The 14850-nt window shown below is 34.6% G+C and overlaps 1 long non-coding RNA gene across 2 annotated transcripts in view; it reads left to right on the top strand.

The window, feature by feature from the left end:
* The first annotated feature begins 7517 nt into the window (after positions 1-7517).
* The window catches only part of LOC141396825 (uncharacterized), a 188587-nt gene continuing 181254 nt past the window's right edge, over positions 7518-14850 (top strand). For both annotated transcript variants that reach the window (XR_012411251.1, XR_012411253.1), the window contains exon 1: positions 7518-7586. This is a non-coding gene — a long non-coding RNA (uncharacterized lncRNA). The remainder of the gene's footprint in view (positions 7587-14850) is intronic.

Below are 14850 nucleotides of genomic sequence, written 5' to 3'. Positions count from 1 at the left end.
CAGAAAACTTGGAGTCGACTTAGCTATGTTCGTGCGTCTGGGTGGCTGCCTGGAAAACATCATAATTCGAACAGATCAACAGATTCGGTCTAAAATTTGGTTTTTGTGATATTTTGTCCAAATTTTGATCATAGGTGAAATTGCTTTAAAAATCGCTTGATTGCGATTTCGTTTCTTTAAAACTGCTTTAAAGTGTTGAACAAATCTGCATTTTGAAAATAATTCGGAGACAACTTCTAAACTAAATTACTCGTTGGACATCGGCGATCTAAAACAACAACGATTTGTAAAAAGTTTTCTTCAAATTTATACCTGTAAATCCCCAATAAGTGCCCTGAACCTATCATTATTTCGCACCAAAAATAAGGGAAAAATTTTTAAAATTTTACAAATTTTTATTTTGTCGCAAAATCAAATAATTGATATATTGATATCCATAATAATAATAAAATTATAAAGTCCTATTAAAGTCGTCGGAATTATGAAAAAAAAAAAAATAGAAATTTACTTGTGAACCTATGTTTAATTCGGGCACTGTATGCTTAGATGGGGCCATAAAATCCGAGCTGGATCTGACACAACAAAACCCAACTAGGGTTTCTTGTCGTTTGGGTCTGTACTTGCAAAAAATCCTCAGTTCGAATTGTTTGCACAAGATCACCTTAAAAATGTTGCACAGTGATATCTTGGAATAAAAAATATTATGCTTGATTGCAAATACATATTTAAATATGAAATAAAATGTATCGCACACGCAACACATAACACCAGTCGTTGCTGTTCTAATCCCTAAAAATTCATCTTTTTGCAATTTAATTGCAATGAACTCCGAGGTAATATCGAGGAAATAGTCGGAAGAATATCATGGCCGCGGCGGGGTAGGACACAAAGCTCAAAAACAACAGCAGCCTATATAAAACAACCAGAGGGATATAGTGATGGCTGAGCAGATAGATATCAGTGAGGACGTCCAAACCTAAATTAGCTGAGAGTATGACAGTTCGCCAGACACTTGGTCTGATAAAGGACGTCACCGGGCAACCCATATCTGCTCTTGCCTCAGACCATCTCCCCATGATTGTCTCCATCACTAGACCGCCGGAATTCATCACCTCTGAACACCGCATTTTCATAAATCATGGGAAAGGTAATTTGCGCAATTTCAGAGCTTTCAATAATTACCGCTTCAGAGATCTGACAACTCGTATGATGTTGTAGCTGGTCGAATACCGAAAGTGAGACCAAACTTCCCACATGCGACGACGGGATTAGCAAATGAGCGTGATGATCTTCTGTCTGCCAACCCCAGTGACTCAAGAGTCAGGAAGCTGACACTGGAAGTTACCACGGTGATCGTAGACTATAAGCGAAACAAGTGGCAAAATTGGACAGATATAGGGTGTTTTGTGCATCAAATACCTCAAACCGGCCGAAATTCAAATTTCATCGAAACCGGACACATATAGCGTGTTTGGTGCAACAAAAACGTGAAACCGAGCGAAAATATGTATGGGAGCTATATTCAAATCTGAACCTATTTCGATATAATTTGGAACATGTATTTCTAGACCGAATTAGTCACACATTCCAAATTTCATAGAAATCGGATATATATAGCGTATTTGTTGCATACATACAGCGTGTTTGGTGCAGCAAATAAATGAAATCGGCCGAAAATATATATGGGAGCTATATTCAAATCTGAACCTATTTCGATACAATTTGACTCATTTATTTCTAGACCCAATTCAGTCACACATTCCAAATTTCATCGAAATCGGACATATACAGCGTGTTTGGTGCAGCAAATAAATGAAATCGGCCAAAAATATATATGGGAGCTATATCCAAATTTGAACCGATTTTCACCAAAAACAATAGCGTTCTTCCTATGGCTAAAAAATGATATCCCCCAATTTTCAGCTGAATCGTACAATAAATGCGACTTGTTGTGAACGAACTGACGGCCGCACACCCATAAATCGACTCATAAAGTGATTCTATGTATGTATATCCCCAAAAGGATATCTATCTCGTTTCCTTAAGCATGTTACATACAAATGCACAACTACATAATACCCCTTACCACAGTGTGGTGTAGGGTATAAACATGATTGTGAACACTATAAAAAATATCTATATTAAATGTACCGTTATTCCTTTCCGATCGAGTTATTGTATATGCCGTTAAGTACAGTCAACCCTCTAGTTTAATAGTGTACTAAAGTTTCATTGTTTTTAAGTTCCATTTTTTGATTTCTGCACGCTAGATCGGTATTTTTTCCACCGTGTATCGTTGTCATAATAAATAACTTTGCATGATAATTTTTTAAAAATTGAATTCAAGAATAACAAGGACATTAAACTGCCATTGAAAAATTAAATACTAAAAAATCATTAGAAAACAACCTGCATTTTTATACCCTCCACCATAGGATGGGGGTATATTAAGTTTGTCATTCCGTTTGTAACTACTCGAAATAATCATTGATCAGCGTGCAATTATACATCAAATCAAATCACTCTAGCGTCCGAACAGATTGAAGTAGGTGGATGAAATTTTGGGAAAATCTATTATATGTATTATATGTATTGAAAGCGGGCTATATAGGTCCACGCGTGACGCGTCGTCGTTTTAAGGAATTTTTGAAATATTTGTCCCATTTTACCACCGAATTGTTTGTAATGTGGTATCTTGCGTCTCCAGAGGCCAAAAAACATTCCCACCAAAGTTGGTTTATATAGGTCCATTTTTGGTATAGCCCCCATATAACGCCCCATATAAAGTACGCGTCATTTTAATATATTTTGAATGTATTAGTCCCATTTGACAACAGAATCGGTTGTAACTTTGTATTTTGTGTTTCCAGAGGCTAAGAAACATTTCTACAATAAAATGTTTATATAGGTCCACGTTTTGCCATAGCCCCCATAGGACGATATCTCGCGATTTTCGGTATATTAAAGGTTTTGCCCTCATTTAAAGGTTTTGGCATTTAGTCTTCGTTGAGGTATAAAACTTTCCCCCAGAAACTTGTAGGTATAGGTCCACACCATCATATAGCCCCCATAGAACGGTACCTTCCGATTTTCGGTATTTTGAAGGTTGTGGCCACATTAATTCACCGAAATGGCTGAAATTTGTGGTGGAGGGTATAAAAAGTTCGGCCCGACCGAACTTAACGCTTTTCCTAGCTGTTTCAAAATAAAATTATATTTATAAACTTTATCACAAAGGCTTTATGTAGTGAAGCACTCGTTGAAACACAACGAGCGCATAGCAGTGGGAAGGATTTGGTTTTGTTTGCAAGTGAAGTTGCTCGAGTTTAGGAGTGCCAAAGAAATTCTGGATCAGAGTGTTTCTTTGGACACGTATCTATGCGAGCTATTGACAACGTACAGGTTGCATTTATTGCCCGATTCAGCTGAAAAGGAAGAACGCTATTGCTTTTGGTGAAAATCGGTTCAGATTTGGATATAGCTCCCATATATATTTTTAGCGGATTTCACGTTTTTTCTGCACCAAACACGCTACATACATTCGATTTTGATGAAATATGGAGTGTGTGACTGAAATAAATGTGCCAAATTTTATCGATATCGGCGCAGATTTGGATATAGATCCCATATATATTTTCAGGCGCTTTCACGAATTTGCTGCACCAAACACGCTATATATGTCTGAATTCGATGAAATATGGTGTGTGTGACTGAAATAAATGTAACAAATTTTATCGAAATCGGTGCAGATTTGGATATAGCTCCCATATATACTTTCGCCCGATTCCACGTATTTGCGGCACCAAACACCTCATATCTGTCCAATTTTTATGGAATTTGGTCTAGTAATAAGTGTACCATATCAGTCCAATAAGTTCAAATTTATGTATATGGTAATATTCAAAAAAGTTTTTCAATCGTTGAAGTTGAGGTTCACCATTTAATAAGTCGCGAACTGTTAATATATTTTATAAAATATGAATATATTTATATTAATTGAAGTGTTTTAGCCACGATCTCATAATATGGACCATAACAAATAATTTTCGTGGAAGCTGCGTTGGTGGTAATATTAAAAAATGGGAAAAATGTGTTGAAGTAATCATGTTTTTTGTGTTCTTTTTTGATTTCTGGCCAAACCACGCAAAATTCGAACCTGTGCTCAAAGAAAGAACTAAACAATACCCCTTGGGCAACATGGTTCTAGTGTACGACTTTTGGATATATACACTGCATCCCCCTAAAATCGATGCTGACATTTTGAAGTTTTGATTTCAGTGTTTTTCGAATTTTTCTTATAATTAGAGGGTGCATCTAGATAATAATCCAAACTTGTTTATAGGATTGTAGAACTCGCGATTCCACGTCGTTTGATGTATATCTCATGAGTGTGCTCCGTACAGCTTCCTAGTAATAGGAGTCCAAAGGCGAAAATTTGGTGCGTAAATTTTCTGAAAAAACCAATTTTTTGGCTTTAAAATTTACAACTGTCGTACAGGTACCCCTGAACCCCGCGTGATTTTAGTTTTTTTACGTGCCGGACTTAATGAACTCTTCCGCGGTCGAATCCATCCACTAAAACGCCGGATATAGATACCTTGAAAGTAGGAAAATCTGCAGAAATATATTTTGACAATTCCGCGAATTGAACCGCGATTTTCTTTGATTATTTTTGCATAAATGTAATCCTTTATACGCGATTATAATATTTGTCAAAAAGGTGTGTCACAAATTAGAAAGATTCAAATTCAAAGATTCAGAATGCGGTGGCACATCCGCAGTTCTTGACGAATCTGTCTAAAATAATTTATATTGACGTATTTTTAATAGGCGGTCATTGAAATCGGATGCACCTTATAATCATATGCACATCGCGTAATTTTTGCCCACTTGAAGGTTTTTTGAATAGTAAGATGCAACTGATGGCACACTTTGGCCGCTGAATAAAACATGGGAAAATCCATGCATATTGATGGACATGGACTCCCTGTATCCGAAAAGCACATGCACCTCAACCGATTTAAACCAATTCGCGAATTATACAGTTTTTAACTTCTATGTTTTTTCTTTGATTGTAATTTCAATATTACTCTCTACTTCTTATTTCTATTGCTTATCACAGAAAGCAAATCTACTTTCACGATGACTAATTACTTTTTTAGTAGAAGTTTAAGCAAAATACTTCAGGATTTGGATCGAAATTTAGCGAAATAATAGAATAACTCCCAACATTTATTTTTCAAATTTTTCGTATTTAACCAAAAATATATTTTTGAAATAATTTCCAACAATAAGTTTCCGTTCTTCGTTGTTGCTGTAATATGCAAGTTATAAACGCGATCTTAATAATTTTGGTCTCACATTTTTCTACGCGTTGTCTAGATTCTGTACGTATTTTTAAATTATTTTTTTTTAGATATTTTTTGGACTCTGATTTAGAATAAATAAAATTTATTCTAAGATTTCTTCAATATTTTTTGATTTTCCGCGAAAATAAAAATAAATTTAGCAACTATTTTAGCATCTACGGATAGATATCAAATGCTGCTAACGATTCATATATACATGTTCTTGTTACAACACAACAGGAATTTTTAAAATTTTTTTCTTTACAAGAGAGTAAAGCCGCATATAACTTTTGAGTGCAGCATCCAATTTTGTGAACGCGAACAGATTTGTAATGACGATTTTTTTCGTAACCCATGTACCAAAAATGGCGGATGTGCTCGCCAAAAAAGTTTTTAATTTTTTTCTATGTAATTGTAAAGGAAATTTGAAATTTACCATATCTCTGTAGGCAAACCCGACTGTTACTTTTTACTTGTTTTCCAGAAAACAAAAGTTATGAATTTTCATAAGTTTGTCTCCGCTGTGCCGATAGAAGTGATTGGTCGTTGGAAAGTTTTTAAGGTCATCGAGTCCATAAACATCTAGTCGTACAATTAAGATAGAAGAAAGGGGGAACAACAACCATTTATGTATCAGATGGAGTTTTTCGACTTAACCTATTTTTTTCAGGATTTATCTAAAATGTCGCCGAGCTCTCTTTAGAGATATATGTATTTTCGACCAGGTTTTTGCGTAGTCTCAAACAGTACTGCGAGTTGGATTCGGAGTCTATGAGTCGCAGATTGCAACGCCCGGCTCCTTTCTATCACTTCTGGTAAAATAGTAAAGTTTTGGTGTTTTTATGACATTAAAGAATATTATTTTCTTACAATAATACAAGACTTTTTTAATGTCACTGAAGTTAATGTGTGATATATGTACTTTAAAGAAGAAACGGCGTCATGTTCGGATCGAACTGTTTATATCCTCCAAACACTGTATATATCTATTCGACATATTCGCGAATGCAATCCGTGGATCTATTTTCACCACTCTTTTCATGGAAGTTCTCCCACCAAAAGGATTTCCAAAATTCATATTACTGACGATATTTTTAAATACTATGCTAATAGCCTCGAATTACAGAAAATTTTTCGAAAGCTTTCAGCTCGATTAACAACTGTCTCATTCGTGAAATATACACGCTGACCATTTTCAAGGTGGACAGCTAAGTGGATTACAGCTGGATCACGTTCATGAATTGGGAAACATTCGAACTGATGTATCGACCAATTTGATACATTGCTATTTCGTTGTTGGTATTCACTGGAGGAGCATTTGAATTTTGAACTCTAAACGCGGCCATATCGCTGCCTTTATTGACATACTTGCATATATTTGATGCTCTTCACGGAACTACAGAGCTCAACATTAATATGAGCATTAAAAGTTTTGCTAAGCAGAGGCGAATATGGAACAACCCAACGATTATCTATGTAAATGTCGACACAATTTGTAGTGGAATGTCCACCAGCATCCGGACTCCTACGACGATATATCGTCGGTATCATGCTTAAGTGTTCCATACGCCATTTTTGACATTTTGAGATAAAGGTACCTTAAAAGGTTTAAACCCTGGTCTTTCTGAATTTGTAGTCGGATTTCTTCTATCTCCTACAGTTTTCGAAATACCCAAATGTCGATATGTTCCATATTCACATTGTGACGCAAAAAATCTGCGTTTTTGTTCCATATCCATAAGGTCTGGCGTATGGAACAAAACAACATTGTTTTCTTTTGTTGCATATCCAGATCGTATGGCGTATGGAACAAAAACGTATGTTCAATTAAAAAGGCTTAGAAAGAACTTAATGTACTAATGGGTTGAATAAATACAAATATTGAATATGTGTGATATATTGATCGTTGACATTACGATCTACTAAAAAATAACAATTTTAAATTACATTTTTAGTAATTAAATTGGTGTAAAAATTACTAAACCTCGACGAATAATAGTTTGAAAACCATTCATTACTATCTCGAAATTGACACTGGAATTTCCACATAAAAATATGGCTATGAATAGTTTGAAAATAGCTGATTAATGTTACTGAAGTGACACTGGAATTTCCAAATGCAAATAGCGTGGCTTGTTAAAATGATTTACTCTGTCAGTTGGATTGTGACTTTCCTGTGTTTTAGTTGATTCATTTGTGTAAAAGAAATAAGATTGTCTGAAAATTCCATTGAATGTGGTAAGTACATTATTAAATTATTTTTTTATTTCATTAATTGTATAGTTATTTATTACTTAAAATATTGTATTGTTACTTTTCAAATAACAGAGAGTGTACCAATAAAGTGTATGTATAATACATAATAATGAAATGATTAAATAAATGCAGTAAATGCAATACAAAATGTGATAAAATTAATTAAGTTATGTATATATATATACCTTGGTATGATTTAATTTAAACGCATTTTTACACTTTATTTAGACACTCACTGTCCTGAATATTAAAAACCGTTATATGTGACTAAAAGTACAGTACATCATGTTTACAACGAACACGATAAACATACAAAAACTTAAAATCTGCCGTCGTTGTAAACGTATACGACTGTGAAATCAAAAATGCAGCAACAAGAATATAAAACATTGTGCAAAAACAGAACATAAAAATAGAGCCATTTCATTGTTTCTTTTGTATTCTTATTTGAGGAGCTCAGCGCCAAAACGGCCTAACCCACATGCCTAAAAAATAAAACAGACTATAAAGATCTAACCTTTCGAAATAACTACTAAAAAAATTCATATTGCATTGAATAACACTGAATAATACCACCTTCAAAATAATGCAATAGGGAATTTTTTAGGATTTATTTCAAAAGGTTTCAGTTTAATCTTTACAGCCCGTTTCATTTTTTTGGGCATGTGGATTAGACCGTTTTGGCGCTGAGCGCCTAATTTGTAGTCGTGTTTTTTTTTAGAAATGCAGCGATAATTTTAATCACATAAGAAAATGTCAAAAATAGAAGTGACATTTCTAAAACACCATGCAATTACAAATATGAATACAAAAAAATATAAAAAGGAGTTTTTCGTTTTACATTTTGTTGTTGCACGTTTCTCACATTGTTGTTGCTGTTAGTACAGTGCTCCTCATAGTGTAGTATATAAGGTGGAACAGAAAGGCCAGTTGAAGTCATTCAATGTGTCAATTTCATCGTTATCGTGAATTAATTGTATTACAAAGTAAACAAAAACAAGTAAGAAAAGCGTTAAGTTCGGCCGGGCCGAACTTTTTATACCCTCCACCAAAAATTTCAGCCATTTCGGTGGATTAATGTGACCACAACCTTAAAAAACCGAAATTCCGAAGGTACCGTTCTATGGGGGCTATATGATGGCATGAACCTATACCTACAAATTTCTGGGGGAAAGTTTTATAAGCCTAAAGAAGACTAAATACCAAATTTCAGCCATCTCGGTGTGATACTGAGGCTAAAACCTTCAAAATATCGAAAATCTGGAGATATCGTATTAAGGGGGCTACATCAACACGTGGACCTATATAAACATTTTATGGTAGAAATGTTTCTTAGCCTCTGGAAACACAAATACAAAGTTACAACCGATTCTTTCGTCAAATGGGTCGGATACATTCAAAATATATTAAAATGACGCGTACTTTATAAGGGGCCTTATGTGGGGGCTATACCAAAACGTGGACCTATATAACCCAACTTTGGTAGGAATGTTTTCTGGCCTTTGAAGACACAAAGTACCAAATTAACACCAATTCCGTGGTCAAATGGGTCTAATACGTTCAAAATATATTAAAATGACGCGTACTTTATAAGGGGCCTTATATGGGGGCTATACCAAAACGTGGACCTATATAACCCAACTTTGGTAGGAATGTTTTTTGGCCTCTGGAGACAAAAAGTACCAAACTACAACCAATTCGGTGGTAAAATGGGACAAATATCTTAAAAATTCCTTAAAACGACGACGCGTCACGCCTCATTTTGTATGGGGGCTATACGAAAGCGTGGACCTACATAGCCAGCTTTCAATACAAAAGTCCAACGTACATATAATATATTTTCCCAAAGTTTCATCAACCTACGTCAATCCGTTCGGACGCTAGAGTGATTTCCACAGACGGACAGACGGACGGACATGGCTATATCGATGTAGAATTGCACGCTGATCAAGAATATATATACTTTGTGGGGTCTACAATGATTATTTCGAGTAGTTACAAACGTAGTGACAAACTTAATATACCCCCATCCTATGGTGGAGGGTATAAACAATTGACAACTTGAAAGAATTTTAAAAACAAGAGTTGTTGTAGTTACTGGTTCACCTTATTTATTGCATCATGGTGTTCATATTTGTTTTAATGTAGCTTTTAAACTATATATATATAGCAGTGACATTGAAATTTTGTAATTTTCTCACTACAAGAAAATTTCAAAAATATAGATGAATAAATGAATGTTTTAATGAAATAGTAAATTTTCCGACCATATAGTCGTTCTGAGAGCGAGTTTGAATTTTCTTCAGACGATTCAATGCGCGATCCCAACTTTGTACCAAATACAATCGAAAAAGTTATAATTCAAACCAATCTTCTCCTTCAACACCAGAAAATATAAATATACGGCAAGAAATTTCACCAATATTTCAACAAAGAGCAGGTTGGAATAGAATTAAAAACAAGAAGCTAAGGCGATCTGGTAAAAGTTATACTCGTATAAATTATAAGAATGAATCAGTGCCTCCAAGAAAATTAAAAAGCCCTTGTCCGCATGAATGCACAAAAAAATTAGCCATGCTGACCGTATTAATATTTTTAATAACTTCTGGGAGCTTAGTGATACCGAAAAGCTGTCGTTTTATTACAAATTTGTAAAGAAAGACATTGTGAAGAGAAAACGAGTATTTAACTCAGTAAGAAAGAATAATTCTTACACATACTTCTTCCAACAAGATGAAGGAATTCATAGAGTTTGCAGAACTTTGTTCTTAAACACAATTGATATAAGCAAGCAACGACTTTATCATGCCTTTAAAAAACGTTCGGAATACAAACATGGAATTCCACTACTCAACAAAAAGGGAAAGTACATTAAAAAACGACAAGCGAACAACAGCTAATAGAAGTTCGGGAGCATATTCGAAGCTTCCGAACAGTAAATTCTCCCTACTGTCGTTCTAGATCACAGAAGAAGTACCTTAAAACCAATTTGAATTTGACAAAAATGTACAATTTTTATATAGAAAGGTACTCACACCCTGTGAAACCATGCATTTATAAAAAATATTTAAAAATGAATTTAATATTGCAATCAATAAACCAAAAAAAAAAAATATTTGCGACAAATGTTATTTATATTCAAGCAAAGAAAACTTAAATTAAATTGAAAAAAACAATGTTCCAAGCCCACCAGACAGAAAATGGTTTATGCAAAATGAATAGAGATATTGATCCCGCGAACATTAATAGACAACATGCAGTAATTTGCTATGATTTACAAAAGGTTTTGGACTACCAAAGGGTAATATACAGTTTTTATAATATAAACAATATATACAATGAAATGACATTATCAGCAGAACTCAACTACCAAAATATCCCATTTTCAAAAACTAAAATATTATATGAAAACGAGTATCTATTTTCACTTAAATACAAAACATCTTTTAGTAATACACAGTACAAAACATGTAACATATACAAATATTTCAGAAATAAAAATATTAATACATCAGAAAATATATTTTTAACTAAAATTCCAAATTTGGAACCCCAACCACTGTCAGCAAATAAAAAGAATGATTTTAGAGTTATTTTAGAGTATATTCCTGATAATCGCAGAGGACATTATATTAGCCTATTTTAGTTTATATATTATTTTTTTATTCATGACCTAGCATAAGTTCTTTAATGTATGTATATATGTAAATATTTCTTTTCTCAAATAAATGTTTAATTTAATAACGTGCATTTTTATTTTTTATAATAGCACTATCTATAAAGAAGGTGGAACAAGTTTGAAAAAAAGCGTTTTTGCTTAAATGGGACAAATTTTGTTCCATATGATTGTACCAGCCAAAAACATGAAAAAATGAACCCATGGAACAAATAAGCAACTTTTTGCAATTATAAAATTGGCCATAACTTATAGACTATAGTAGATATATGACAAAAGAAACAGCTGATATATACTTTGAGTTCAGTAAAGTAGAATTGTGCTCTTAAAGTTCAAAATTTTTGCACAAGTTTTGGTCTGCATGGACCCAAACATTAAATTGAGTTTTTCTCGAAACAAGCAAATGGCGTATGGAACACTTAAGCATGACACCGACGATATGTATTGGATATCCATCAACATCACTGACTGTGTCATTCGTGAATTAGGGAATCCTTTTGTACATTTCCCATCTGACATGCATGGTGATAAGGGATTCAACTCTCCGCATGGACCATGAATCTTGTTTGCTGTGACAATATCAAACAGCGATTGATCAGTGGAAGGATCTGGAATTTCCGCCGAAATAATATGGTCAATTTCTTCAGGTCGTATTTTGTCGATAAGCCATATCAAAATATGTGCATGTGGTAATCCGGGCTTTTGTCACTCCACAGAACATCCAACAACGAACGGCACCGAAAACTTGTAATTTTGTGATAAAATTTATTAAGGATTTTAAATTTTGTCTGAAGACACGTGCTGCAATGTCATGGCGATGTATTGGTCTTTGCCCAGGCATTAACAAAGAGGTAATTTCAGGCCAATTTGGATTACAGGTGAAAGTAATAAATAAACATGGCAGACCATATTCCCGCACGTAAGTCAACGCATCCTGTATATATTCCTGCATATGACGTGGACTGCCTGTGTACGTTGGTGGAAGAATAACGTGATTGCCAATGTCGTTCGCATCCGAATTATTGGCTATAGCGTCTCGCAAGTGGATATATTCTTCGGCCCGCAGCTTTTGCTGATTAAAACGTAGATATCGTAGCCTTTCACTCTCTATTTTCACGTACATATCTACCATGAATTGTTGACCAAGCTCACGACAACATAGAATAATATATTCCTGATCGGATCTAATAATTAACTGATACGCATAGTATTCCTTCGCACCGACGTTCTACCGTAACGGTGCACCTGTTGAGGCATCACGCTGCTTAATGTTGATGCTATAACCGTCCTGTCCCTTCCAGAACATTAGAGGATATTGCAGGGCATCATACGAACGGTGCGTATCAGTAATGAACTGAAGGTTGTTATTTCTCCTTCGTATCACTACTTCTCTAGTTGCCGTTTGATCGCCAACCACGATTCCTGCAACACCATCAACAGACGCATTGAATCGACGAATAGTAGAGCTGGCAAACCATCGATGGAAATATCGATATTATCGATACTTATTTTTTACGCCAATATCGACAAATAGTTTTTTATATCGATATTATCGGCCATCACTAAAGAAAGCCACAGAAGCAACAGCCAAACATTTTTATATCCTCAGCCTTTAGGCTGACGAGGGTATATACACTTTGATACGACCAAAAATGTGCTTCATCGAAATAAAGGTTTTAGACCTCAAGTATTTTTGAACGAAATTCGTTTCAGACTGGAGACGATTTAGCATTTAGAGTCCGTCCGTCTGGCTGATGATCACGATAACTCTCGAACGGATCAAGCGATTCGAACCAAACTTTGCATTTCGTAATTTTTTGCCCAAACTTAGTTTAAGTTCGATTATGGGCCATATCGGTCCACTTCTTCGAGTACCTAACCCACAAAAGTTCAAAATTTTTCTGTAAAATAGTGTTAACGATAACTATCGAAGAAATCAATCGATTTGCTCTAAACTTTGCACATCGTATTATTCCTTGCAGATATAGATCGGCTTCGAATATGGATTATTTCGGCTTACTCCTGCTGGTAGCTTCAACAGAAAGTTATTTTCTGCATTTTCTTATAAACGAGTTTTAAATCACCGAGATCGTATTATTTGGATACTTCTTGTACCGATTAACACGGGATCAGATGAGAAAAACCCTATTTTTGGCGCCAAGTGTTCATGCAATATCAAATGTTAGTTGGTGGAATAAATGCCCAAGTATGCCTCTATCTCACGGTACATAACATGGCGATCTTGCATTATTTGTTCACGCACGGCTTAATTTTTTCTGGCACCACGACCCTCAAGAACTTCGTTTTTTTCGCGAATGTCGGCAACGATAGAATTCATTAAACCAGTTTTTCATAGTGCTATAGGATGGTCCTTTGCCGTGATTATCCACGTCGAAAGTTGTGAAAAATTATGGGACGAAAATGTTCATATTTTTTGCAAAGTGATTTTTTCAAACTTTTCTAATTCGTATTTCAATGACATGCGAAATGTAAACACATTTGTGAGCCATTTTGGATTCTAAATAAATAGGAGTAGGAAATCTACGATAGTATCGATTTTATCGATATTTTGAAACGGAAATATCGAAAAAATCGAGTGGGACCGATATTGATAGTTTGCCAGCTATAACCAGTAGGTGTCCTATTAGGATTTATGACAATAGCGTGGTATATAATGGATTTTCCTATCGATTTTTCTGGAATTTTGGTCAAGTGACATTTTAAATTATCGGGATTTACTGTATTCATAACTGTGAAGTTCGTCGCGATATTTCACTTATTGAAGCCAGTGTTTATAGCGCTTTTAAAGTCACGCTTGTTACCATTAAGGAAATTAACTGTAATTATACATTTATGAAAAAAAAATTGCGGGCCGCGATATTTTACTTCCGCGGCGACCTTTCAGGGTCAAGGCAGTTTTCTTTAAAAAAAAAAATGTTTCTGACCACTATAAAAAGTAGTTAAAAACCTATTCTCACACATTCAACTATTATGCTACGTTTCACGGGTGGTTAAGTTCGATCTTTAGATATAATAGAATGTTATTTTAGTGGGCGGACGAAGGTTAAGCTTGGAAACTAGCATTTATACCACAAATCATTCGAAAATTGTATATTCGAATTATTAACGTTTTTAGTTTCCCAATAATCCACCAAAAACCAGTGTATTACCCGAAACCACCAATAATCTTTTGCAATTTGCATTTTTTTTAATTTTTTCAATGCAAATTATGTTGATTGCTGTAAATACAATATTTTTAACTACCAAACATTGACAAAACTGAAGCATAAAACATCATTTTTTAGTATCATGACAGAACATACATATCGCTCATTTACTCAAAGAGTGGCATAACTCAAACAAGTAAGAACGGCGTTAAGTTCGACCGGGCCGAACTTGTTATACCCTCCACCACAAGTTGTATTGAAGTAAAATGGAATAATTAGTTTCCTTTCGTGTATGAAGAAGACTTAATACTAAATTTCAGCAATTTCGGTAAAACAATGTGAGGCACCATTCTATGGGGGCTATTTCAAAACGTCGATCTATACCGACAAATTTCTGACGGAA

The sequence above is a fragment of the Musca autumnalis genome, unplaced genomic scaffold (assembly GCF_047663935.1).
Source record: "Musca autumnalis isolate F117 unplaced genomic scaffold, ASM4766393v1 scaffold_3, whole genome shotgun sequence".
In the NCBI taxonomy this organism is placed as follows: Eukaryota; Metazoa; Arthropoda; class Insecta; order Diptera; family Muscidae; genus Musca; species Musca autumnalis.
This window is presented reverse-complemented; position numbering and strand designations above follow the sequence as displayed.